The 27,475-nt window shown below is 47.5% G+C and overlaps 1 protein-coding gene across 5 annotated transcripts in view; it reads right to left on the reverse strand.

Moving 5' to 3' along the window:
- The window catches only part of CYRIB (CYFIP related Rac1 interactor B), a 160,097-nt gene that overhangs the window by 110,252 nt on the left and 22,370 nt on the right, over positions 1-27,475 (reverse strand). Inside the window, exon 1 of one of the 5 annotated variants that reach the window (XM_088457901.1) lies at positions 3,176-3,298. The exons of 2 other annotated variants lie outside the window; for them this stretch is intronic. The gene's annotated coding sequence lies outside the window, so the exon portion shown is untranslated. Of the gene's footprint in view, positions 1-3,175; positions 3,299-27,475 lie in introns of those variants that run through there. 2 more of the 5 variants (XM_088457896.1, XM_088457900.1) reach the window with 2 other exon arrangements.

The raw sequence follows: 27,475 nt of genomic DNA on the forward strand, positions 1-27,475 counted from the left end.
GATTTCTGTATATTTTAACATTTGGAGCCTGCAAATCGCTTCTTAAACAGGTGCCAGGCGTCCTTTGCGAGGCATAAATATTTTAGAATTCTCTGTCCCTAATTTCTAGGAACATTCCCTGGAAAAGTCCTGGTTTTACAATACTCTGTTCTTATTCATTAGGCTGTAAAAATTAAAAGCCTTTTAAATGTAAATAAACAAAAAAAATATATATATATACCCAGCGAAGAACGGGTACAGTGTGGGGGCTCCAATACACAGTCCTCTCAGAAACAGTACAGCACGGGCCTCCTCAGATACAATTATATTGCAATATACTGTATAAAACAATTATATTGTACCAATTAGAAGTTGCGTTAAGGCGTATTGCATTCCACAAATGTCTAAACTATCTTTCCCCAAATATCTCCCAGACTTATGGTGAATGAAAACGTATTACTGGCATAAGACCTCCAACATATGAACATCCCTTATTTATTGAAGCTCCCATAGAGGGACGTTATGGACCCTTTTAAAAGATACAATTATTCCTCTGCCATTAAAACTTCTCCTGCATCCGATAAACAGATTAAGGTTCTATACTATGGAAGAGGCTTCCTCCACTAACATTGCACCCGACGCTACTCCCAGACAGGATATATTTAAATATCACATTTCCAATGCTGAGAGCTACCTATGGAGCTGATTGGACGGCTGTCATATCTCATCCAATAATTTCCACTGACAACACGTCAATGCAGATAGTTTATACTCCCAACTGTGTTAGGCTGGGAGAAGCATTGGGCGTAGACATCACATATAAGGGGATATTTATTGGCAAACTGTTGCTTCTCAAGTTCTCCTTTAAAGGTGTATTTTCCTTTACTTTGGAGAAGTTGAAGGTACAGAGATAGGAGAGGACAATGGCCAACAGACAAATGTGGCACAGGTAAGTCTGGACCACACATAACGGACACACGCAATTAAATTGGCAGACAAGCAGAAGGAGAGCAATTTCAAAGCCTAAATATTAGAGGCCAAATCGATCTTTCTTTATATAGTACAAGAACATTGTGTAGCGCTGTACATGAATAGGCCACACGGGATCACTTGTGGATCAGTCTAATCATGCTATGAAACAACTATTTGCAAAAAGAAAAGAATTACCATGAAATTTAGTATAGCACAGGATGAACATGGTAACTATGACAACTCAAAATGGATGGGCATAGTGGCCCATCTGATTAGTTGAGAGAGAGAGGCACAATGGCACTGCTGAGGCATGGGCAGGGCAAATGAGCATGCAATGGGTGGGAAAGGTGGCACTGCTGCATCCGATAGAGGATGGAACAGGTGGCACTAGTGAGTCAGGCAGTGTGTGGGAAAGGTGGCACTAATCAGGCAGAGTGTGGGAAAGGTGGCACTAGTGAGTCAGGCAGTGTGTGGGAAAGGTGGCACTAGTGAGTCAGGCAGAGTGTGGGAAAGGTGGCATTAGTGAGTCAGGCAGAGTGTGGGAAAGGTGGCACTAGTGAGTCAGAGTGTGGGAAAGGTGGCACTGGTGTGTTATGCACAGGGTGGGAAAGGTGGCACTGGTGTGTTATGCACAGGGTGGGAAAGGTGCCAGAGGTCAGTCAGGCAGGGGTGGGAAAGGTGGCACTGGTGCATTATGCACAAGGTGGGAAAGGTGGCACTGGTGTGTTATGCACAGGGTGGGAAAGGTGGCACTGGTGTGTTATGCACAGGGTGGGAAAGGTGGCACTGGTGTGTTATGCACAGGGTGGGAAAGGTGGCACTGGTGTGTTATGCACAGGGTGGGAAAGGTGCCAGAGGTCAGTCAGGCAGGGGTGGGAAAGGTGGCACTAGCGAGTCAGGCAGAGGGTGGGAAAGATGGTACTGGTCACCCAGCAAAGTAAGGTGGCATTAGTCATTCAAGCAGAGGGTTGGGTAAAATGGCACCAGTCAGTCAGGCAGAGGACTGGTTAGTAGGCACTGCTCGGTAAGGCAAAGAGTGGGTGGCGTGGCACCAGTCAGTTGGCCAGAGGATGAGCCATGCAGCACTGGCCAGTCGGGCAAAGGATGGGTTAGATGGTACTGCCCAGTTAGGTAAAGGGTAAGTTTTGAGGCATCGGTCAGTCAGAAGGTTTGTAGGATGGCACTGGTCAGTAAGGCTGTATGAGTTATGTGGCACCAGTCAGTCAATTGGTCAGTAAGGTAGAACTTGTCAGTCAAGCAGAGTGTGTGTAAGATGGCACCAGTCGGTCAGACAGAGGGTATGTAAAGTGGCATTCAGGCAGAGGGTGGTACTGCTCAGTCAAGCAGAGATTGAGTAACGTGGCTCTGTTCTGCCCGGCAGAGGTTGGGTAAGGTGGCACCAGTCAAGTAGAGGGTGGCACCATTCGCAGATGGTGGGAAAGGTGGCATTAGTGAGTCAGGCAGGTGGATGGGAAAGGTGGCACAGGCCAGCCAGCAAAGTGTGGAAGGTATCAACAATCATTTGAGCAGAGGGTGGAAAGGTGGTACTGCTCAGTCATGCCCAGGGTGAAAAAGGTGGCACAGGTCAGTCTGGCAGTTGGTGGGTAAATTGGCATTGGTCAGTCAGGCAAATGGTGGGTTAGGTGGCAGTGCCCAGGCAGGTAGGGGGTGGGTAGGGTGGCACAGGTCAGTTAGGTAGAGGGTGGGTAATGTCAGTTAGTCAAGCAGCAGGTGGGTTAGGTGGCACCTGTCAGTCAGGCAGGGGGTGTGTAAGGTGACATCTGCCAGTTAGGTAGGGGGTGGGTTAGGTGGCTTCTGTCGGTCAGGCGGGGGTGGGTTACGTGGCACCTGTCAGTCAGGCGAGCAGCAGGGGGGGTAGATGGTCAGTCAGGCAGAGGGTGCACAGGATGGCACCGGTCAGTTAGACAGAGGGTGGTATCGGTCAGTTAGTCAGGGATAGAATGGGTAGTGTGCAGCTGGTCAGGCAGGCAGAGGGTGGGTTGGGTGGCACTGGTCAGTCAGGCCAAGTGTGAGTAGGGTGCCAGTGGTCGGTCAGGCAGGGGGTGTGTAGGGTGACACAGATTAGTCAGGCAGAGGGTGGGAAAGGTGGCACAGTAAAGCTGGAAGCAAGAATATAGGAGACATAATCAGATAGGATAAGACTATTCTTGCCGCGTAGTAACCGGCCAGCAGCGCCGTATGATATATGAGTGTGCCCCCTCACCTGCAGGAGCGGCCGGGACAGGGAAGGACGGTGCTCGGGCCTAGTGTCGCCGCCGCTGCTGCTGCATCTTCATTCACAGCTTCCTTCTCATTGAAGCTCCCGGCTCTGACACACACTGCAGCAGCGGCCAGGGGGCGGGCACCATCCTCCGCTGTCTCCCCGCCTCTCCTCCTGGCTGCTGCGGAGGGTGTACCAACATGGCGGCTGCTACTTCCGGCCGCCATGCTGAGATTGGCAGTGACGCGGTTACGCGCTGGATGGCAGCTACGGTATGAATGAGAGTGAGTGAGTATAGATAGATACAGAGAGAGATTATATAGACGTGGAGATGTTGCCCATAGCAACCAATCATTGTACTTAACATTTAGCTAACACCTTCTAGATTGGAAGCGAATAGCTAGAATTTGGTTGCTATGTACATCACTTCTAAAAAAAAAAATGCACTTTAGTCAATATACCCCCATATGTTGACTGTATGTCACCATATCCTCTTTATTCAATTCATTGATTAGACCAATTTATTTTTTAATTGATTAAACCCTGTATGCATCATAGATATTTACTCAGTTTAAATTATGTTCATTATGGGTGGAAAAATAAAGGTGACAGAGAGAAGGCTTGGGGGAGATGGATTACAAGTATGTTGAGGTGGGATGTAGTCAGGAAGCCGACGGTCTCAATACCGACCGCCGGTTTTCCGAATTTCTAATCCCGGCTAGGTACTAATGACAGGTCGTCGAAATAATCCGGACGCCTGTCATTAGACCTACGCCGGGGGCCCGACGCCCGGCATACCAAACAAAGGTAAGCCGGGTGCGGGGGGAGGGTTAGGTTTTAGGGCTCCCGGAGGGACTCAGGGTTACGGGGAGAAATTTGGGGAAAGAGTTTATACGTTTGTGGAATGCAATACGCCTTAATGCAACTTCTAATTGGTACAATATAATTGATTTATACAGTATATTGCAATATAACTGCATCTGAGGAGGCCCGTGCTGTACTTTTTCTGAGAGGACTTTGTATTGGAGGGTATGAAGTCGGGAAGCCGGCGGACCAAATTCCCGACAACAGGCTTCCAGACTGGTTAATCCCAGCGAGGGTTAAATGACAGGCGTCTACATCTAGACGCCTGTAATTTTACCGACGCACAGCATTCCGATCGAAGTGATGCCGGGCGCCGAGCGTGGACAGCCGCGGGGGGGGGGGGGGGAGGGGGGTTAGGGTTAGGCATTCCTGAGGGGGAGGTTAGGGTTAGGCACCCCCTCGGGAGACTTAGGGTTAGGCTGCGGGCAATGGGGGGTTAGGTTTAGGCACTTAAAAGGGGGTTAGGCACTTGGGGGGGAGGTTAGGGTTAGGCACCCCTAAGGGAGAGTTAGGGGAGAAAATAGGGTTAATTATACTTAACCTTATTAGCGATCGGGCTCTTCACCTCTGCCGGGCTTCCGCTGCCGGCGGTAATACATACTACACCCGTTGAGGTTATACAACATGCAGCACTAAAGGAAAACAGTGTATATCACCAGCAACCCTACCCTTTTCATGCGGTGCTCACAGATCAAGGCTGGAAGGGAAAATAGATCTGGGATCCATTGACCCGATGCCAACAGGACATGGGTAAATAGGTGTGGTGTTACAACCCAGTGACCTCCAACCCCAAAAGTGAGTGTCAGAGACCAACCCCTAAGAGTTATGGGGAGGATTAGTTCATCTATCTCAACACAGGAGCACACTTCTCTAGTGTGAGTCACAGTGGCGGATTTTACCTATTTTCTGCAGCCCCCCAGCAAAATTTGCCACCCCTGTTGAGTCCATTCACTGGCAGTGGCCTCCAATTGGAAGCGCTACCTACTAATCACACACAGGACAGGCGTTTTCTCCCCCTGGGGCTGCCAGTGCGGGCTGCGATTAATAGAGAGAATGCTTCCATTGGGAAGGCACTCTGTCTTTTGGGCAGCCCTAAAATCTATTAATAACGCTGATAATATAAGAGAAGAATGGTATATAGGAATTCACACACTAATTAAGAGATAATCATGAAAACATTTATTATTATAATAAACAATTAATTGACGGGTCAACAAGATAATTCTAAAATATCACAAACATTCTCCATATACAATGAAACATCGTATAAATAAATAAAAAAACAGTTATTTGAATAATTAATATAGCTCCACTTATTTGGGTTTGCTATAGAAGGTGGGTTTTTTGGGAGTCCCTGAACTGACATGGCCTTAGAGCTTATCAGAGCCGAGTCCGGCTCTGATTAGGCCAAAAGATAATGAAACAGTTTTACTAATTAATGGGGGGGGGGTATTTTGTTTATACATATAGATAGAGAAATATTTTTAAATAATTCATACATTTTATTGTTTAGTAATGATTAAATATTGTCTACATGACGCTGCTTAATATGGTGGCCTTATATAAATGCATAACTATAAATAATACACAGGACTACGCTCAGGACTATAACATCTCATGGAAAATACAGCATTAATGAGTTCTCCGACAACGTAAGAAAATAAAGCTATACAACTAAAAGCAGACTAACTGCAACTGCTGCCAACTAAACAAAACATAACTCAAGTCCTTCTGCTTTCCCTAACAACCTTTCTGCATTCTCTGACCTGTGAAATGCCTATAAAATGGTCATCTGTACTGTAATGAGAAAGCAGAAGATACATCTTTTATTACAGTTCCCTATTTTACGCAGCAGGAGCGCTTCGCCGCCGTTCCCTGCTTCCGCCAGTCTATATATTATTTCCACACAAAATTAGTTTCCACGGAAGATGGATATTACTAATATTCTGGAGCATGACCCTAAGTGGAAATTTAAGCCAAGTAACTGGCTACAAGACCTACACAGATTTAAAGAAAATAAATAAATAAAAGTGAAATACTTTAAATGTGTAGACAGGCACAGATGGATGTACTAATGGGTGTTCTCCCAATATGGAGTCTGCTTCCATACACACAAAGACTGGCACACCATAAGGGGCGTATAGCACATTGTTAAAGGAATAATTAAGTTCAGTTGGCACGTGACTGAACTGTTGAACTGCCTTAGGGAATCTATGTACTAAGCCTTGGCGGGAGATAAAGTAGCAACCAATCAGCTCCTAACTTTCATTTTTTAAACTAGGGGGCCCATTTATCAGCAAGTTTTATCATACACAACGAGATTTAAATCTTGTTGCTCATGATAATGGAGCTCCAGCCAATCAACCCCCAACTGTCATCTGTTTGAAAAATGACAGTTGGCAGCTGATTGGCTTGAGCACCATTTATCATACACAACGAGTTTTATCACTCATTGCGTATGATAAAACTCATTGATAAATGAGCTCCACAGCCTGTAAACTGACAGTTAGGAGCTGACTGGTTGGTACTTTATCTCCATCCACTTTACCTCTCACCAAAGCTTAGTACCCCTTAATTATTTAGGCTGGTGTCACATTTATATTGAAGACAGGGTTGAGGTGGAACATAGACTCAAATTTGGCCCTTCAAGCTCAGATGAATGATCTTCATCCACCCCACTTCTAGGGCCTGATTCAGTTTGCGTAATTGAGCAATTATTTGGTACTGCAAGTGTGCAAAGAGTCCCGAGAAACCGCTACGGCGCATGCGTATCTCTGAGTGTACACAGAGATCATTGCTGCGTAGGCGATCACACTCATTTGAGATGATGGCGAAATGGCATCAGCGTTCCCGGGAGGTGGCTTGAAGTGAACGCAAAAAAAATGTCCGTCTCATAGGCGTGTTATGGAAGTGTCACGGGCGTGAACGTAGCTGCCTTGTCAAATGCAGAGCTGCAGCGGCCACGTTTAGAGACGAGAAGGAGGCACTGTGCCAGCCATAGGGCGTCGTAAGTGTCAATGGCGATTGTTCAGTCCACCAGCGGATTGCTCTGTCCATGGACATTGTAAGCTGGGGCGTCTCAGGACTTGCAATCTCCGGCGATTTCAATTACAGAAGCCTTTGCGTATTATTGCTACGAATCCAACAGCAGCCACTCATGTATTATTACTCTGAATCTTTATCTGGGTTGGGTACAGGATGTCGACGCTCGGGATCCCGGCATTCAGCCGGCATTTCAACCACTGATCAAGATTGCAAGGGAAAATTAAACCCAAGGCCAACACTGAAAGATTGGATATGTGATGAAACACTTATGGAACAATTAATTTTCCAGTCACGATAAATGGTATGCGGTCAGGAAGCCAGCAGTCGAAATGCCGATCACTGACTTCCCGACTGTGAAATCCCAGCATGGGATTAATGATAGGCGTTGAAATCCCAATGCCTATCATTATCCACCCGCCGAAATCCCGACGCTCAGCATACAGAAGGAAGGTAAACCGGGCAGCGGACAGCCGCGAGGGGGGAGGGTTAGGTTTAGGGGGATTTAGGATTAGGCACCCCCCAGGGGGGTTAGGCTAGGGGAAAGGGGGGGTTAGGGTTCAGCACCCCCAGGGGGAGGTTAGTGTTAGGCACCCCCCCCAGGGAGGGCTAGGTTTAGGGTGCGGGGAGGGGGGGTTAGGTTTAGGCACCCCTAGGGGGAGGTTAGGGTTAAGCACCCTTAAAGGAGGGTTAGGGGGGAAGGGAGTTAGGAATAGCTAAAATACCCTGTCGGGATCTATAGTCTTCTGCTTTCCGGCGTCGGTATTACATCCACCGGGCTTATGTCCTGCGGTAAGTCATACAAATAGCAATGCAGACAGAGTGGTCTTCATCGTAGAAAAAAAAAAATCTTCCCATCTTTTAAAACGAAAAAGTCTACACAATTTTGGAGAGTACAGCGCCTAAACTATATGTCAATTACAAGAGGGGCCAGAAAAACGTCCACAGACATATAGACAATAGGGTGAGAATGATGACATTTCCCTTAAAGAGTAGATGGAGAACAAACAAGAAATGGAGTTGGTCTTCGGATCCAAACTAGATGAGATTACGATAAGCACAACAAGAAGCAAGAAGTGGTGCTTTGTTTGCTGCAAGCGAGATGGAGGAGAATGGGCAACTCTTTAACAGCTAAGATGGCCTACAAAGGCATGAGACATTACAGGCCAGGTTAGCCCAACTTGTCACAAGGAGCCTATTTTCAGTGATAGAAGAAAAGGTCACAGGGCTCCACAGAAAACCTTGTGCATGACCCCACTATCAGATTGGTAAACTTCTGGCCTGTGTAGGCTTATACGCCTTTAGACCTATGGATGAAGGAGGTGCTGCTTGAAGGTTATCGCATATTGGCCCTCATTCAGACCCACTCGCGAGCGGCTGTCTGCTCGCAAGTGGGTCGATGGTCCCCACTGCGCATGCGCACGACGGAGGGAGCTCCGTCGTGCGCATGCGCGAGACCCGACGAGCGAAGGACTTTCCTTCGCTCGGAGTATCTCATCAAAGGGGGCGTGCTGTCGATGGTGACTGACAGCACGCCCCCTTTGGTGGGCGTTCCTGCCAGACGTAGGCGTTCTCAAGGGAACGCCTACCGTCTGAAGCCGGCCCCACTGACATCACTAGTGATGTCAGTGGGAGTGATTTTGGCTCTGATAGAGCCAAAATCACTCCTGGCCTTGCGGTTGAAAAACCCAACCGCAGGCTTTTTCTCGCAGTTTCGATGGTCGCGATGGTCAAGACCATCGCGACCATCATCCTGCACGCTCGTATATGCTGTGGGTGGTGACCCACAGCTATACGAGCGTCCAGGAGGACGCTCCATATTAATGGAGGTGGGCCCTGATTCAGAGCGAGCGCTCTGGTCAGAGCGTCCGGCTCTGAATCAGGACCATTATTTTATCATTACTAACATGAGGAAAGATAGACAAAGCCCAGCACTCTCCAAAATAAAGCTTGTTCCGCTTTCAAGGGGTTTTTTCACAAACTTTTAAAAGAAAAACTTGACTAAGAGCTTGCATAGACTCGAGGTATTGGAGGAGTCATTCTGAGAAGAAAAGATCTTCAGCATAACGAGATCTTTCAAGTAGTCCACCCGTCTGTTCCACGAGACTGTAAAGGTAGAACTGATGGATGCTTATCTGCAGCGTTTCAAGGTCATTGTAGATTCCTTAGCCTCTGGCTCCCAAGGCAACCTAGCCATATATCCTGAGCAATGTATCTGAGGGAGCAAGGCCTCCAGTCATTCACAAATTTGGCTGACTTTTCCCCTGAATGTTCAGGACAAGGAGATAATATTTAATCAGGACTAAAAAAAAACCCTGAATCATCTCCAAAAACATCTTCATGTTCCTGGGAGAAAAGCTAGACATCAATATATTTCTAATATTTTTACCATAGGGTCATTAACTAGACACTTATCAGGACATTCAGGCATCACCAATTAGTACATCAATTATATGTCTACAGGTAATAAGCTAGTTACTGTAGCAGCCACAGCAGACACCATACGGAGGGCAATGATCTACATCAGCCCACTTAAAGTGGATGTTGTGCCTATCATGAGCCTGCAAAACCAACTTGCTGAGTACTTCACCTATAACAACCCCCTTTCCCCGAACTACTATCGTTCACTGGTACTCCGCTACTGCCAGGACAAACTATGTGGTGCAGGCTCAATAGCAGAGACATATATATATATATATATATATATATATATATATTGAAAGGGAACAGGACACTTCCGACATGATAAAATGGATCAAAGAACAGGTAATTTACAAAGTAAAGAAATGCTGAACAGATTTTCCAAGTAGCACAAGTAGGGTGAATCATCCAGTGAATGGAAGGTTAAGGGAATTATCATATATAAGGAGATGGTATATATAGAAGATAAAGTTAAAAACTATTTTGAGTCATGTGCCATCATTATTGCTATATATATATATATTTTTTATTTTTTTTATAGATTGAAGGAATAGTTAGAATTTTATAACCAAAGAAACTTGGAGAGGTGTAGATATTACCAGTGAACGAACGCATACTGCTAGAAAATTAACAAACAAGTCTAGTAAATGAATAATATGACTTACATCAATAAAACATTTTCATTAGATCTAATCTAAGATGTTCATTCATTGGTAGTGTTCATTCACTGACTGATTCACCCTTTACAGGTGACAGTAAACATATACTGTTTTCTGCATAGCAGAGATAATTGCACTGGGCAGATCCCCTGAATAACTACTAGGAAGAAATGCTGACAGATCTTCCAAATAGCTCAGATAATTTACACAGTGAGAGACTAGGGAGATCTGCTGAATAACCCAAATTGATTGCACTGTGAAGAAATGCTAATAGATCTTCCAAATAGTACAGATGATTAAACTGTAGAGAGACACTGGGCAGATCTCCTGAATAATCCAGATTGATTGCACTGTAAGAAAATGCTGATAGATCTTCCAAATAGCACAGAATATTTATACCATAAGACACTGGGGAGATCTTCTGAAAAACTCAGATTGATTACACTGTGAAGAAATGCTTATAGATCCTCCAAATAGCACAGATAAACAAACTTACAAAGCAGCTAAGAGCAGGTTTCCAAGTAAACATCAGGACTGACAGGATCAGACTGATTACAACACACAAAGAAATGTCAGACGGATATACCTAAAAAGGCTGAACAGCCAATCATAACAGGTCCAGAAACCAGCAAGGATCTGAACACACCTGCAGCCATCAAGATTCAGAACACAGCCCAACATAAAGACTCCTGGTCTGCAAACCGGACTGGTTGCCAGGACACTGATTATAGCCACTAGATCTAACCTCACAAGAAGCTGCTAAACTGTGCTTTTTCCAGATTTTAACCGTGCATTTTTTTTTTTTAAAGCAGTGGAACAAAGGTAGCAAAGTTCTAGCCCAGCCTATGGTGTGCTTGTGATGGGTGGTTGAAACCAGTCAATATGAATCATGGGAAAAAATCTGGAAGTTGATGGCAACAAATGCAATTTTGTCTAGCTAGGGTGTCCGATGTTACAGTATATGTTCACATGGCATAAGGTGCATAGTATTTAGTAACTTGCTTTTCAAATCAAAGTAGTCAAACAATCCCATTGCCACCATATAATTAAATCAAATACCCCTTAAAAAACAACCTGGCATTCTGCCTGTTGTCAGCTAATTCTTTAAGGTGGTACTCATAATGGTCCTTTCTTTGATCCACACTAGAAAGAGAATCTCACCCATAACACCTTGAAAGCCCTGGTGATAGCCCTGTAAGTACTATAAATAGTGGTCACAGCGTCCCCTAGTAAGACGGTTCATTCAATTAGTCAAGCACCTCAAAGCCAAGTTGGACGTACTGCTAAGGAACTTGGCCATCATATTACAAGCATTGAGTCAAACTTCACAGTAAGCCCTATTATTTATTATATCCCCATCAAAACCCAATTCAAACTCCTCACACACTTACAAAGCCCTCACCCAATCCCCTCATATTTACATCTCTGACCTTATCTCCCGTAACACTCCCGCCCACCCACTTTACTCCACAAATAAATGCTGCCTCTCCTACAAACTGACTACTTCCTCCAACTCCTACCTCCAAGATTTTGCCCGTGCTGCTCCCCACCACTGGAACTCTCCGACTCTCCACCTCTCTACAAAGCTTCAAACAGACTCTTGTATTTTTTTTTACTGCAAGTCTCATTTATTTTTTTCTTGTTTTGTTCATACTGTTTAAGTACATTGTAAAGGCGCTGCTGGACCCTTATGGCACCATATAATTAAAGGAGAATAATAATATTAAATTAAGGCAACTAACGATGAAGAATGCCTTACTATAGCCAAGACCTCAGCAAGCTACAGGGGTGAAATTACCAGTAAGCATCGGACATTTACAAGGTCCGACACGATTTGTAGAGCAAATGGTAATACATGTGATGTGAGGCAATCACCTGTTATTTGACTTGCCAGAGTAGAAAGACATTTGCAGCGTATGTTGGACAGCTATAGTATAATTAGACTTTCAGTGTATAAATACACAAAATATTACATGTATTACAATCCAATTTATTACAATCTAATTTCAAGAGGGTGGTGGAGTCATCATGAATCAAGTGCATGATTATATAGAACAGGGATGGGGAACCTCAGGCCCGGGGGCCGTATAAGGCCCTCGGAATCGTTTGGTCTGGCCCTCTGAGCTTTTTTCTGCTAGCCTCATCTGGATAGCAGGGTGCCTAGAATGGCACCATACAGCCAGAATCTATGCAGCAGTGCCACCTGGAGCGTTCTTAGGATGCTTCAGATGGTTACACCGCTGCCCTTACAGCTCCCCTGAGCATCCTCAGGATGCTCCGGGCATTGCTGTAATCACTGGCGATTATGGCCCCTTCCCCGTGTGACAACACACAGATGGGGTGTGGCCTGCACCCGGCCCGCGAATAATGTTATATATATCAAAATGGCCCTCGGGAGAAAAAAGGTTCCCCACCCCTGATATAGAGGCATACTTGCCTACTTTTAATTTTTCCTCCCCTGAAGAAGCCCGGGGAGGAGAAGCAGGTGGGCAGCACTGGGGAACGGCAAATGACACGGGATGCATTTTAAATAGGGGGTGGGCCAATTGACGCTGGAGGCATGGCTTGGAAGCACTAAAGGAAAATAAAAAAGCAGTACATTCAGTCAATGTTGCAGGAGCTCCAAAGCAATACATTCTGCAATGGTACAAAAAAAACACGGTCTGATTCAGAGGCGTGCGCTTAGTCTGTGCCGCACGCAAGCGGACGCAGGGCCGTAGAGAGCCGGCCCGGGGGAAGGGTGCTTCCGAATAGTAGGAAGCATAGCCACATCCACTTAGGAAAAAAAATGAAAGAAAAAAGCTATTTGTAGTGCAGCAAAGCGGCTCTGAGACCCTGAGAAGGGGGCGCTGTGAGACCCTCAGCCCAGTGCAAATCCAGGGGTGGGGGCAATCAGTGTGATCGCTCCCATCCCCCAATAGGCAGCGAAGACTTCTGCTGCTACCATTGCTCAGCAGCAGCGAGCGGTCTCCCACTGCAGCGTGTGCAGGGCTCCTAACAAGGGAAAGGATGGGGGGAGGGGGGCGTCTGACCCATGCCCTCGTCGGACCCCTCCAACAAGCCTCGCTGAGGCCTTCAAGTCCCAGCTGTTACATTTACCCCCTCGTGTTACCTCCACCTACAAACAAAAGATTTGGTTTTGCAGTAAAATAAGATGATCTATAAACAGACAGAGAGTCTGCTTTTTGGAGGACCGGCCCGGTTTGCGGGTGGGCGAGTCGTATCCTTTCTGGTACGTGAATGGAACCGGAGGGAGTTAATGGGTGGTCTAGCGTCATACACCTCCTGCTGCATTTGCATAATAGCAAGGACGGAATTGCAAAGCTGTCTGCGTGCAGCATGGCGCGGCTTACTTGTATCGGACCTCTGTCTTTTTGCCTTTTTACTTAGGATAGCGGCTTAGTCTCACGCAGCAGCTGCACGCAATACCAGCACCAGTGTCCAGGGTACCTATGCATTGTCATTTTGTCGCCTTAGCCATACGGCTAAGACACATATTTTGTGAAAAAGTTTGTGGCGAGACGCGTGGCATGGCTTAGTAGCGAAGTCCCTGGCGCGTTAGGTGTACGTAGGCACATCTGTACCTCAGATTAAAATATAGCGCTCTAGGGTTCTTAAAAAGAGGGGGAACAAAAAAAATGTTTTAATCAAAAAAAGCATGACTTCCTATAGACTGAACAGAACATCACCGTCACCCAGGCGGGGGCAGAAAAGGGCCCGGTGTGTAGTTTTGAAAAAGATCTCGACAGACAAAGTGTTTGTGAAAGTCCTGACAGGGCCATTGATCGATTTCACATGCGAAATCGATGTGTTTACGCAGTACTTGTACTTTCTGCACAGCGAACGTCCCCAGTTGTAGGCCTGCCAGCGCCTCTTAATTATTCATGTACAGCTTTGCTTCAATAAGCTTCCAGGATCCTCTCTGCTTTCTAATGATCTCTGCAAAAATCAATTTCTCTAGTCAGGAATAAGCCAGAGAAGTCACTGGGTAAACAGTATATTTTAAAGGAACAGATTTATTAACATAAACGTATTGTGGTTGATAAAGTTTAACCAAACAAAGAAAAAAAAAAAAGGTCCATATATTATGATCACAAATGTTTATTTATTGACACCATATTATGATAGAGAATATTATATCAGTCATATCAGTCTGTGCCGCACTTGCGTTTATGGCCTATATTCCTACCACACACCTACCCTCCCCGTGGACCATCTTTGTCAACCGCCAAACAATCGGATTAGTACATAAACTGAATCTGGCCCTGATTCAGAGCCGGACGCTCTGACAGAGCGCTCGCTCTGAATCGGGGCCATCCCTCTGAATTTAAGAGCGGCCTCCTGGCCACTCGCATAGCTGTGGGTGACCACCCACAGCTATACCGAGCGGCCAAAATGATGGTCGCGATGGTCAAGACCATCGCAACAATCGGGCTTGCGACGAGACCCTTGCGGTAGGGTCTCGTTGCCGCAAGCCCTGGAGTGCTTTTGGCTCTATCAGAGCCAAAAGCACTCCCACTGACATCACTAGTGATGTCAGTGGGGCCGGCCCCAGACAGCAGGCGTTCCCATGGGAACGCCTCCGCCTGGGCAGCCACGCCCTCGGCACGCCCACCAAAGGGGGTGTGCTGCCACTCACCATCGACAGCAAGCCCCCTTTGGTGCGAGACACATAACGACGGCTTGGCCATCGTTATTCGGGTCTCGCGCATGCGCACGACGGAGCCGCCTCCGTCGTGCGCATGCGCACTTGGCCAACATCGACCCGCTTGCGAGCGCTCAGCGCTCGCGAGTGGGTCTGAATTAGGCCCTCAGTCCCTAAGTTATTTAAATGAGGTAGAAAAGTTACATTAATAAGGGTGTCTCTGACCTTGACGCATTTTTAGGTTCACTCTGATAAATGTAATATAAACACGACCACAGAAGTGCCACATGTAAAACAGTTTGCACAAAAGGTACATGTTTTCTCTTTTACACTCAAACAATCTAACATTATGGTGTGACTTTATCATACAGCCCACCAAGAACTTTTTACCTTTCATTCTGGCTGGGCCAATATGCAATATATAGCACTTATCCCTACGTATCAAACGTCAATTTCACTATAGATTGCAAGCAGGGCCCTCGTACCTCTCCTGTTTTTACCCAGTCTCTAATTTTATTACCATTTTGGTATACATTTTAAAGAGCAAGTAATTATGCTGGTGCTATAAAAATAACTGTAAATAATTATATAAATAAAATTAATTATGAACAATTATTTATATAGCAAGTGCATGGGATGTAGTCCTCATCCCAGCGTTCAGAATATCGACTCCAGAATCCCTACCTCTGACATCCCAACGGTAAGTATTAGGGTTAGGTACTAGGGGGAGCGTTAGGGTTAGGCTGCAGGAAAGGTGGGTTAGAGGGAGATTTAGGGTTAGGATACTTACCAAATTATGTTGGTATTCTGACCGCCGAGATCCCTTACCCAACCCCATCAGCATATTCCATTTTGCTTTGAAATCGGGATTTACATGAACTCATTGCTGATTGGGAGCTGCAGTAATGAGTGAGGTCCCTGCAGGATAGTGACCTGTGGTGGAAATCTAAGTGCATCGGCAGAAATGTAGGAGTTGCATGAATGAGGATCACTGGCTTTTAAAAAAGATTTCCACTTTCAAACAAAGTAGTTTTAATAATACCTCACACAACCCACCTCCCTACCAGTGCGGCTAAGGGACTATGGCCCTCATTCAGAGCCGTACGCTCTGAGCAGAGCGCACGCTCTGAATGAGGGCCGGCCTCCATGAAAATGGAGCGTCCTTCTGGACGCTCGTATAGCTGTGGGTCACCACCCACAGGCTATACGAGCGTGCATTTTGATGGCCGCGATGGTCGAGACCATCGCGACCATCGAAATTGCGAGCCGGAGCCTGCGGTTGATGTTTTCAACCGCAAGCTCCGGAGTGATTTTGGCTCTATCAGAGCCAAAATCACTCCCACTGACATCACTAGTGATGTCAGTGGGCCGGCTTCTAACGGGAGGCGTTCCCGTGGGAACGCCCCCGTCAGGGAGGCACGCCCCCGGCACGCCTACCAAAGGGGGCGTGCTGTCAATCAACATCGACAGCACGCCCCCTTTGATCAGACACAACGAGCGAAGGACTTTCCTTCGGTCGTCGCGTCTGGCGCATGCGCACGACGGAGCTCCCTCCGTCGTGCGCATGCTCAGTCCATAACATCGACCCACTTGCGAGCGGACAGCCGCTCGCGAGTGGGTCTGAATCAGGCCCAATAATGGCAGGGTTGAGATAAGGGATGTGCAAGTAATAAAATATAACATTTGCTGCGTCACCGTCAGACTTCCACCTGAACCTACACCATAGATGGAAATGGCATCATTCCATCAGTAGCAAACCATTAATGGTTGCTAATCATCGATGAACAGTGGCCAACCCTACTGTAGAGTAGCTGGCTGCATTGTAGGAAATATTTTGACCAATGAGGACCTCTCATGTCATGTTGTGGAACCCCTGACATAGGCGTAGGAGTGCAGTGAGGTAAAATGGAAGAAGCTGATCCAGGAACGGGCACAGTGCCGTCTAGTGGCTCAAGCTTGATAGGGCGTCGGGCTACCATTGCATAGACCCCTCGTCTATTCCTCATAGCTCTCCTGTTGTACGATCCTGAGGAAGCTGAGCATAGGAGCAGAGGTTAATGCTATCTTCCGAGTGAACAGGTTCAAAAGGGGAACAATTTTTTTTTTTGTCAACTACAGATAGCACAAGGAGTTATGTAGTGTAGCAATAAAGTGAGATCTGACGACCGAGAGTCCTCTTTAAACTTTAGTTCCTCTTTGGATAAATAAAAGGAAGTGCTAAGTGCATTCCACAATAGGGAACATATTTAAAACAAAAATTACTATTCTTGTAGATACCATGAGGTCAATGCTATATGTAGGTTAGTGCCGCCTTAACTGACTCGTCTTACAATACCTGCTGGAGCAGCCCACGAAGAGCAGAGTAGGAACCACCAGAGCAGAAGGACAATTATCGTTTCAAAAAAAATATTTTGTCCATGGGGCTAAATTACACCCATAGAACCCTTTTCAAAATTAATCGGCTGATGAAAAGACGTAAGGTCTAGTTGCTGAGGACCTCATTCAAAGTTGTACGCTATTGTGCTAATGCCTCAACAGGCATCTGAAGGCTAAAGACGCCCACTGCCGGCATTGCAGATCCGAGTGCTGTATCCTGGGATGCGGCATCTGATCACCATCCTAAGCTTAATCAAAATGACTGCCGGAACTCCTCTACCGGGGCCAGGAAATCTGTGATGGAAGCCGCAGACGCCTACAAAGCGGTCCCCACTCCGCCCCCAAATGGCCGCAGCATGACAATCGATGAGGCTTTAACGAGTCCCTATTTTTTATTTATTTTTTTCTAATCAAGTGACCATTCCAGCTCTTTTAATCCTGTGTATATTCAACCAAATGCTCAGTAGAGGTTATTGAGGTTACAGTATATTTAAGTTGTCTGGAATTCATAATCTCCCGCATCCTGCCCGGTCAACCGCGAAAAAGGTAGCATGCGGGCGATGATGATTCACTATGAATCACGTCGTCGCGGCCCGGCTCCCAACGTTGAAAGTACAATAATGACCGCAAACCATCAAAGGGGACAGAGCTGCGATAACGTGATTTGCGTTGCTCCTCCCCGTACTGCCCACACAAAGCTGGGAATACCGGCAAACCATCAGGGGGGTAGGCTGAGAAGACACATATCACAGATGCCTTGCTACATCCCACCCAATTGCCTCCTCCTCTGTCTGTTGGGCTCAGACTTGCCAAAGTCGGGAAGTATGCCGTAGGGAATATTTTGCAAGCAGTGCCGTCGCCCAGGGTGCAGGGCCTTTGGGGCGGCACTGTCGCTGCCCCACGACCCTTGCATCTAACTAGCAGGGTGCCTCGACCAGTAGCAGTGCTGCCTGAAGCGTCCAAAGGGCATACACTATCACCTGCCAACGGCCTCGCCTCTCACGTGGCATCACATTCCGGGGGCGGGGTTGGCACAGGGTACTGGTGAGCACGGCTCTGGCGCTTGCTTAGGGCTACAAGCAAAGATTCTTTACATGGGTGATCTCAGTCTCTGGTGGACAGCTAAGCCATTTGGTGGGGTGCCGGAGAGGGGGTGTTGGGGTTTTTTTGGAATTAATTGCTCTCATGTTGGTTTTAAGTTTTTCTTTTTAAAATGCAAAGATGTATCCATATTTCAATCAGCGACCATTTCCTGCAACCAGAAGACAAATTTTATTATTATACTTCTATGATAAAATAGCTTTATGCTCACGCTGTGTCTTTTATCTCTTGTATTATATTCCCATCACTTTAGATCTTGTGGATTGCCCTAGTTATATATAAGTCCTTTGCTTGATAAATCGTAGGAATATGCAGGACTCGGTATTCTCAGAGAAAATGGTAAAGATAGGTGCCAGTGTGAGAGCGTGACGGTCGTCAACACAGAACTATACATTAACTATATATCAGAACAAGCAGTATATACATACCTGAAGATAATGTTACATTCCCTTCGAGTTACCACTGTAATGTAATTGAAAATGAATATTCATGAGCAGGGATGGACTGAGGCTGTACATCAGCCCTGACAGTCCGCTCTGTGCGCGCACGCGAAGGGGGCGTGGTTTAGCTTTGTGGAGGGCGTGCCGCGAGTCACGGGGGCCTGGCCTCGCGGCATGCCCCCCTCTCTTCTTGGCCCACTGCTGCCACCCCTTCCTTCCCCCTGACCGCACATCATGTATCCGGCGGCGTAGGGTGGAGGGCGGGGGTACTTCCGCCCTATTCAAACCGGCCCTGACACCATGGGCCCTTCTGACAAATACCAGAAGTGCCCCATGGCCAGTCCGGCCCTGTTCGTGAGCATTGATGGGAGTAGGCACCGCCCATGCATTGGCAGGAGCATGTTCCGGAGATACATCACCACGTGGCCATCTAAGGGGTATTTACTACAGTTCAGCGTTTATAGAAGTTGAGATGTTGCCCATAGCAACCAATAAGATTCTAGCTATTATCTTCTAGAACAGGGTTACCTACCCTCCCGATTCGGGCGGGAGCCTCCCGATAAACGGGTGCAGCTCCCGCCCCACCGGAAAGGCAGGCAAGCCTCCCACCTGCTGCCGATCCCCCGACCCCCCCCTCCCCATTACCTGATAAACCCCCGCAGCGGGGGGGCGCTAACGCGATTTGCGTCATTTTGGCCCCGCCCCCTGCTTCGCAATGCCTTTTTTTCTGCATTGTGCAGCGGGGGCGGGGCTAAAATGACGCGATTGCATAGCCCCGCCCCCTGTCACGCCTGCAAACCGACCTCAGCTCGTTTGGACCGCCCCCTTTTGTCGGCCACGCCCCCTGTTCTGCCAATCTGGCTGCTCCCTCCCGGAAGGAGCAGCCAGATTGTCGGCAAGTATGTTCTAGAAGGTGCTAGTTAAATGTTTTCAGCCGAGGAGAAGCAGGTGGGTTGCGATGGGAGCGGGGCGCAACGGTTTGCGTCATTAAGCCCCGCCCCTTCTTGGTAAATTGTCGCGATTGGCGCAAAATGTAAACAGGTGGCGGGCTAAATGACACGATTCTTACACGGCAGAATGCGGGAGAAATGCCTACTCTAGGGGGGTGCATGGGGGTACCCGAAGCATCGTGAGCCTCCGGCGTCTTCCCGGAAGAGTAGGCATGTATGTTGCAAATGCCTACGCAGCCTGAGTACTCATTGAGTGCGACAAGACTTGCAATCTCTGAGACAGGTCAGGGCTGCTGTAATTGTGCGTGATGGGCCGATGTACTTCGATGTTACCGATGTATACGCAGGACTGCGAGGTATTACGGATGTGAGAATGCAGAAGTGGGCTGGGCAGTCGCAGACATTAGCATATTTTCACAGGCATTGCGTGCGACTACAGAGCTGAATCAGGCCCATACACCGTAGTATAGTTCATGGCAGATTTATAATTCTCCTAGTCAGTAAAAGGAAGATATTTCAGTATATTCCTGGTTATAAGATGTAACACAGATCTTTGTACATTCCTCTACATTTGAGCTCTAGGCTTTGCAGTTCTCTCCAACACATAATCCCCTGGGCTGGGAATCTGGGAAGAAACCTTCCGTCCTACTCTGCGAATGTACTGAGCACGAACATGGAAGACATGAAATAGGATGTTGCAGAGCAAAACCCATATATTCAGAAGAGATGTATAATTGTTTAACGCAAACTGGAAGCTTCTACATTCCTACATTATACTCCCAGACATGTAACTAGTGACAACGGTCACAGCCAGCTATTCAAAGGGGCAGATACTGTATCTTGTTTGCCCAATTACTGTTGATAAGGAAAAAGTTTCCGGTCTGTGGGCCTGATTCAGACCTGGACGCTATGCTGCGCTCGCTCGCATTGAGCGATTTTTCGCAATCTGCGCATTCGTATGAGTCGCAATGCGTGTGCGCGAACCAGTCATTTTCAATGGGAAAGTGCTCGCCCGTAGCCCGCAGTCAGCCCGCTATTTTTGATGACAGATAGCGCCGTTTGTGGGTGGTAACGGGAAGGTGCTTGAAAATGGGGGTGTGGATGTGCGAACGCAGGCGTGCCCGACCGTCAGAACGGTGTTTAATGGGTGTGCATAATTAGCGTTATCACACAAGTGACTGGGATGTATTTTAGCCTAAACTGCCGCAATGTTGTGGTGGGAAAAGGCTACCACAAGCACTGCGAGCAGCTCCGATGGCTCTCGATGTTCCCGATTAATCCTACAACTGCCGGAGATGTCGTGTGTTGCGAGTGGCAAAGGGGCGTCTTTATACAGGTGCGAGCGCATAGTGCGGCCGCTCGCTTTTACTTAGTGGGCGGCTTTACGTGACGCAGTGCGAGCACATGATTTAAATAGCCGGCCCCTTTTAGCCAGCGAGCGTACGCAAATAGCATCCAGGTCTGAATCAGGCCCTATGTTCCAAACTTTTATTCTAAATGTAACACTGTCCCAGGTAAAGGGTGTCAATTGCTTCTCCATTACAACAGCGCCAAACTGCCTTTCTTGGCATGCCGCGTCCCGTCCTTGCTCCAAGTATCTTTTTTGCTTTAATACCTCTTATTTGCAAACATATGCAAACCGCTTGCAGAGACTGCACTGATTCATTTGATATGCAACACTTGTATATTTGTCTGCGACTTTGGCCCGTATTAAATTTGAGGTGAAAACACGTTATCTGCGATAATTTATCGCCAATGACGTCATTTTCGCCTATTTCAATTATCCCCGTATTCAATTTCAAAGTCTTAAGTTTTCTCCAGTGTTTAGCTGACGAAAAAAAGGGCAGAATTTGGGTTTAGGGGTGCAGGCTTCAAAAAAATAGCCTGCACCCCTGGCAATGTCCCCTAAAAGTAATGTGTGGCAAAAAAAAGTTACGTAAAAAAATCGGGACACCCCGACTTCCCTTCAGCAAAAATGGGGGTACCCATAGTGATCCCCCATGTCATGACATCTTCAGGGGGGCGCAAGGTTGATTTCCCAAAAATTGACAGGACTTTTCGCCTGTTCCAGTTTCGCCGGGTCCCGTTTTCGCGTCATTAGAAATTGACTACTGGGATAAGCGGGCACGAAAAGTCTGGCAGGCGAAAAGTCCGGACTTTTCGCCTCAAACTGATAGCGGGCCTAAGTCTGAGTCTGTATACGAAGTGCTACGATGCAGTGTCCGCGGCTTTCTCCCACGCCAAGTTCCTTTGTGCTTTGTATACAGACTCGACCACACACAGATATACAAGTGACGCGTATCAAATTAATCAGCGCAGTCTCAGGAAGTGGGTTTTTCGTGATGAAGACGTATTTTCAGGCAAAAGAAAAAGACGCTATGCACAAACCGGGTCGTACAGGACCTGGCGGCTCACTCGCGGGCAGGCCTCTCGCGCTGCATGGCGTATTGAGGCTAGGGAGTCTATTTACTAAAGTGCAGGCTTTTAGAAGTGGAGATGTTGCCCATAGCAACCAACCAGATTCTACTTATCATTTATCTAGCACCTTATAGAAGATATAAGATTTCAGATTTTCTTTCAGATATGAACGATTGAACGATTTTTAAAATAGTTATTGTACAAATCTGAAGGAAAATCTGACCGTGTATGCACCAGTATGGTTCTGCAGAGAGGTGCGTATTAAAGGAGGTGAGTTCTGCAGAGAGGGGCGTATTAAGGGAGGCGAGTTCTGCAGAGAGGGGCGTATTAAGGGAGGCGAGTTCTGCAGAGAGGTGCGTATTAAGGGAGGCGAGTTCTGCAGAGAGGTGCGTATTAAGGGAGGCAAGTTCTGCAGAGAGGTGCGTATTAAGGGAGGCGAGTTCTGCAGAGAGGTGCGTATTATAGGGGGTGATTACTGCAGAGAGGTGCGTATTAAGGGAGGCGAGTTCTGCAGAGAGGTGCGTATTAAAGGAGGAGAGTTCTGCAGAGAGGTGCGTATTAAGGGAGGCGAGTTCTGCAGAGAGGTGCGTATTAAGGGAGGCGAGTTCTGCAGAGAGGTGCGTATTAAGGGAGGCGAGTTCTGCAGAGAGGTGCGTATTAAGGGAGGCGAGTTCTGCAGAGAGGTGCGTATTAAGGGAGGCGAGTTCTGCAGAGAGGTGCGTATTAAGGGAGGCGAGTTCTGCAGAGAGGTGCGTATTAAGGGAGGCGAGTTCTGCAGAGAGGTGCGTATTAGAGGGGGTGATTACTGCAGAGAGGTGCGTATTAAGGGAGGCGAGTTCTGCAGAGAGGTGCGTATTAAAGGAGGAGAGTTCTGCAGAGAGGTGCGTATTAAGGGAGGCGAGTTCTGCAGAGAGGTGCGTATTAAGGGAGGCGAGTTCTGCAGAGAGGTGCGTATTAAGGGAGGCGAGTTCTGCAGAGAGGTGCGTATTAAGGGAGGCGAGTTCTGCAGAGAGGTGCGTATTAGAGGGGGTGATTACTGCAGAGAGGTGCGTATTAAGGGAGGTGAGTTTTGCAGAGAGGTGCGTATTAGAGGGGGTGATTACTGCAGAGAGGTGCGTATTAAGGGAGGCGAGTTCTGCAGAGAGGTGCGTATTATAGGGGGTGATTACTGCAGAGAGGTGCGTATTAAGGGAGGCGAGTTCTGCAGAGAGGTGCGTATTAAAGGAGGAGAGTTCTGCAGAGAGGTGCGTATTAAGGGAGGCGAGTTCTGCAGAGAGGTGCGTATTAAGGGAGGCGAGTTCTGCAGAGAGGTGCGTATTAAGGGAGGCGAGTTCTGCAGAGAGGTGCGTATTAAGGGAGGCGAGTTCTGCAGAGAGGTGCGTATTAAGGGAGGCGAGTTCTGCAGAGAGGTGCGTATTAAGGGAGGCGAGTTCTGCAGAGAGGTGCGTATTAAGGGAGGCGAGTTCTGCAGAGAGGTGCGTATTAGAGGGGGTGATTACTGCAGAGAGGTGCGTATTAAGGGAGGCGAGTTCTGCAGAGAGGTGCGTATTAAAGGAGGAGAGTTCTGCAGAGAGGTGCGTATTAAGGGAGGCGAGTTCTGCAGAGAGGTGCGTATTAAGGGAGGCGAGTTCTGCAGAGAGGTGCGTATTAAGGGAGGCGAGTTCTGCAGAGAGGTGCGTATTAAGGGAGGCGAGTTCTGCAGAGAGGTGCGTATTAGAGGGGGTGATTACTGCAGAGAGGTGCGTATTAAGGGAGGTGAGTTTTGCAGAGAGGTGCGTATTAGAGGGGGTGATTACTGCAGAGAGGTGCGTATTAAGGGAGGCGAGTTCTGCAGAGAGGTGCGTATTATAGGGGGTGATTACTGCAGAGAGGTGCGTATTAAGGGAGGCGAGTTCTGCAGAGAGGTGCGTATTAAAGGAGGAGAGTTCTGCAGAGAGGTGCGTATTAAGGGAGGCGAGTTCTGCAGAGAGGTGCGTATTAAGGGAGGCGAGTTCTGCAGAGAGGTGCGTATTAAGGGAGGCGAGTTCTGCAGAGAGGTGCGTATTAAGGGAGGCGAGTTCTGCAGAGAGGTGCGTATTAAGGGAGGCGAGTTCTGCAGAGAGGTGCGTATTAAGGGAGGCGAGTTCTGCAGAGAGGTGCGTATTAAGGGAGGCGAGTTCTGCAGAGAGGTGCGTATTAGAGGGGGTGATTACTGCAGAGAGGTGTGTATTAAGGGAGGTGAGTTTTGCAGAGAGGTGCGTATTAGAGGGGGTGATTACTGCAGAGAGGTGCGTATTAAGGGAGGCGAGTTTTGCAGAGAGGTGCGTATTAGAGGGGGTGATTACTGCAGAGAGGTGCGTATTAGAGGAGGGTGATTACTGCAGAGAGGTGCGTATTAGAGGGGTTGATTACTGCAGAGAGGTGCGTATTAGAGGGGGTGATTACTGCAGAGAGGGGCGTATTAAGGGAGGCGAGTTTTGCAGAGAGGTGCGTATTAGAGGGGGTGATTACTGCAGAGAGGTGCGTATTAGAGGGGTTGATTACTGCAGAGAGGTGCGTATTAGAGGGGGTGATTACTGCAGAGAGGTGCGTATTAAGGGAGGCGAGTTTTGCAGAGAGGTGCGTATTAAGGGAGGCGAGTTCTGCAGAGAGGTGCGTATTAAGGGAGGCGAGTTCTGCAGAGAGGTGCGTATTAAGGGAGGCGAGTTCTGCAGAGAGGTGCGTATTAAGGGAGGCGAGTTCTGCAGAGAGGTGCGTATTAAGGGAGGCGAGTTCTGCAGAGAGGTGCGTATTAAGGGAGGAGAGTTCTGCAGAGAGGTGCGTATTAAGGGAGGCGAGTTCTGCAGAGAGGTGCGTATTAAGGGAGGCGAGTTCTGCAGAGAGGTGCGTATTAAGGGAGGCGAGTTCTGCAGAGAGGTGCGTATTAAGGGAGGCGAGTTCTGCAGAGAGGTGCGTATTAGAGGGGGTGATTACTGCAGAGAGGTGCGTATTAAGGGAGGTGAGTTTTGCAGAGAGGTGCGTATTAGAGGGGGTGATTACTGCAGAGAGGTGCGTATTAAGGGAGGCGAGTTCTGCAGAGAGGTGCGTATTATAGGGGGTGATTACTGCAGAGAGGTGCGTATTAAGGGAGGCGAGTTCTGCAGAGAGGTGCGTATTAAAGGAGGAGAGTTCTGCAGAGAGGTGCGTATTAAGGGAGGCGAGTTCTGCAGAGAGGTGCGTATTAAGGGAGGCGAGTTCTGCAGAGAGGTGCGTATTAAGGGAGGCGAGTTCTGCAGAGAGGTGCGTATTAAGGGAGGCGAGTTCTGCAGAGAGGTGCGTATTAAGGGAGGCGAGTTCTGCAGAGAGGTGCTTATTAAGGGAGGCGAGTTTTGCAGAGAGGTGCGTATTAGAGGGGGTGATTACTGCAGAGAGGTGCGTATTAGAGGGGTTGATTACTGCAGAGAGGTGCGTATTAGAGGGGGTGATTACTGCAGAGAGGTGCGTATTAGAGGGGGTGATTACTGCAGAGACCTAGGCATTAGTGGAGATAGGTGGGTATTAGTGGAGGTAAGTTCTGCAAAGAAAGGGTATTAGAGGAGGGGAGTACTGTAAAGAGGTGGGTATTAGAGGGGGTGATTACTGCAGAGAGGTGCGTATTAAGGGAGGCGAGTTTTGCAGAGAGGTGCGTATTAGAGGGGGTGATTACTGCAGAGAGGTGCGTATTAGAGGGGGTGATTACTGCAGAGAGGTGCGTATTAGAGGGGGTGATTACTGCAGAGACCTAGGCATTAGTGGAGATAGGTGGGTATTAGTGGAGGTAAGTTCTGCAAAGAAAGGGTATTAGAGGAGGGGAGTACTGTAGAGAGGTGGGTATTAGAGGAGTAACATACAACGTGTTACTGGAGATAATGGAGTGAAATGTCGCTTGGACTTGTGCTCTAGAAGAAGTGCCCCATCAGTATCATCAGTATTTCATGAAGTATAATGTCTGTTAGTGTGTACAGTATAATCAGCTCCCGATGTTCCATTACACATTCATTACCATCACTGCTACTGTATTTCATGTTTTGGTTACAGCAAATTAGCTCTAGGTTTCCATCACAATGCAACATATATTATCTACCAATTACTGTCCATTAAAGCAATTATCTTCCATTAGGGCCCTCATTCAGAGCCACTCGCTAGCGGCAGTACGCTCGTTCCGAGCGATGTTCGCACATCTGCGCATGCGTACGGATCGTTCTACGCATGCGTGAACCAGTCAGTGCGGCCGAAATTCATGTGCTCGCAATATAGCGAATGCCTGCTATTTTGAGTGACAGAATGAGGCGTATGTGGGTGGTAACAGGGGAAGGTGCTTGAAAACGGGGAGTGGAGATCAGAACGCAGGCGTGCTTAAAGGTCAAAACGGGCGTTTTATGGGTGTGCATAATTAATACAGCAGCGTCATTGACCACGTCACTGGGTTATTTTATAGCCAGAACTGCTCGCAAGATTGTGGTAGCAAAAACCAACCACAAGAATAGCGAGCAGTTCATACGCTGGTCGATGTACTCGATTAATCTAATAAATAGCGGACATGACGTATGGTGCGAGCGGCCAGGGGGCGTTTTTAACAAATAAACGAGCGTATGTTTTGCTCGCTCGTTCAGACTTAGAGGTGTGAACAGACTGCAATTTGCGCACGGATCATTTGAATAGCCACCCCTTGTTTTTGAACGAACGACCGCAAATAGCGAACGGCTCTGAATCAGGCCCTATATACGGTCAAATAACATCCTTTGTATCTTTCATCAGTGTACAGTATACATATAAAGCAATGCCGTAGTTACACAAATCTGATATTATGTAGTATTGCCCATTCTATACTGAATGCATCCCTCCCAGCACAATGACGCTAGCTAGACATGGCATAGCCCGGTACAGTAATGACCGGTGCCCCAATACATTTATTCCAGCCGTGTAACCCTAGTGTTGCACCAATTCTGTTCTATACATACGATAGTACCAGCCATACCCTAGGGTTGCCACCTCATCCCTTTAATAAGGGACACATGAATTACACAGGTTCTATGGCTGGCTGACTTCAAGACTCCACTTTACCTGGTTTTAATCAGCCGCAGAGCTTGTGTAATTCACATGTCCCTTACTAAAGGGATGATCTGGCTGCCCTACCTGAGTATATAGTGACTACTACAGCAGTAGTGCCCCCATATTACCTATTACTGTAGGGCCCTGTACTGATTATACCAGCATTGACACTGCATGATACAGAGGCTTCATTGATGGCTAGGACTGGCAGCTATGCAGGAGGAGGCACATGATTATTACAAAACTCTATCAACATGTAATAATAAACTTTTATTCTAGGTCAATTTATAAAGTCCGCTGTGTGAAGTTTACTTTGTCTGTTAATTGAACATGGGGTA

This window comes from Taudactylus pleione, unplaced genomic scaffold (genome assembly GCF_031769625.1).
Source record: "Taudactylus pleione unplaced genomic scaffold, aTauple2 ptg000791l, whole genome shotgun sequence".
Classification (NCBI taxonomy): domain Eukaryota; kingdom Metazoa; phylum Chordata; class Amphibia; order Anura; family Myobatrachidae; genus Taudactylus; species Taudactylus pleione.